The sequence below is a fragment of the Pseudophryne corroboree genome (genome assembly GCF_028390025.1).
Source record: "Pseudophryne corroboree isolate aPseCor3 chromosome 3 unlocalized genomic scaffold, aPseCor3.hap2 SUPER_3_unloc_34, whole genome shotgun sequence".
Lineage (NCBI taxonomy): Eukaryota > Metazoa > Chordata > Amphibia > Anura > Myobatrachidae > Pseudophryne > Pseudophryne corroboree.
This window is the reverse complement of record NW_026967524.1, coordinates 417,501-418,305: the sequence shown is the minus strand read 5'-3', so window position 1 is coordinate 418,305 and position 805 is coordinate 417,501. Positions and strand designations below refer to the sequence as shown.

Sequence of the window (805 nt, the reverse complement as noted above, 5' to 3'; positions counted from 1 at the left end):
GTATAGAGTGCCATGTGTTTGGACCTGCAAATCTAAAATGGCTGCTGCTGGATGTCTTCCCCTCCCCCTTTCAGGCATGTGGTGCAGTCTTTGGAATTATGGGAGTTTTCTCAAAATGGAGTCTAGCTTCCATCCCATGCTGTATTCAGCATTGACTAACTGTGCAGCGATTGTCTCTCACATGCGTAGTTTTATCTGCAACCATGTTGTCTCTTATTTAATGTTATCATGAGCCATTTCTCTCTATCTCTCTCTTCTTCTCTTCCCCTTCCATTTTCCCATAAATAGTAATTGTATTGTATTGTATTTCTTGTGTAGTTATCTGGTTAGGTAGTCTCTGTTATATTGTAGTGTATCATTTGTACTGTGATTCTCTTTTACAAGTATATTAGATATAATACAGTTAATAGGCTTTGGACCCTAAACCAGTATCTGTGTATTTCCTATAGTGTTAAGTGTTCACTTGAGCGTCGGTGACGCACAAGCAGCTTTGTAGTTAGTCAGGTTACACAAGGTTGCACTTACACCCTGTATTCACATTAAGGTATTCTGTGTATTTCATTGTTAAAAGGTTTAGACATAAAGGTATAGCGTTGTGAGCGTCTGCGCCGCTGGTGATCTCCTCGTGGTCTCGAGCGTCTGCTACGCCATAGCGAATCATTACGTTAGTCTGCAGCCAATAGCGTGCCTGCCTGTGATCTCTGGGCCGTGAGCGAACGTGACGCTTGAGCGTCTCGCCTACGGCTGAGCGATCGTTACGCAACTAGCGTACCCTTACGGTACTTCTTAAGTAAACAGCATACAG

At 43.1% G+C, this 805-nt stretch overlaps 1 long non-coding RNA gene across 1 annotated transcript in view; it reads right to left on the bottom strand.

Annotated features, from left to right (window-relative positions):
* Positions 1 to 530: 530 nt before the first annotated feature.
* LOC134984075 (uncharacterized) overlaps positions 531 to 805 on the bottom strand; it is a 2,761-nt gene continuing 2,486 nt past the window's right edge. Inside the window, exon 4 of the long non-coding RNA XR_010191709.1 lies at positions 531 to 805. This exon is cut by the window's right edge and continues 69 nt beyond it. This is a non-coding gene — a long non-coding RNA (uncharacterized LOC134984075).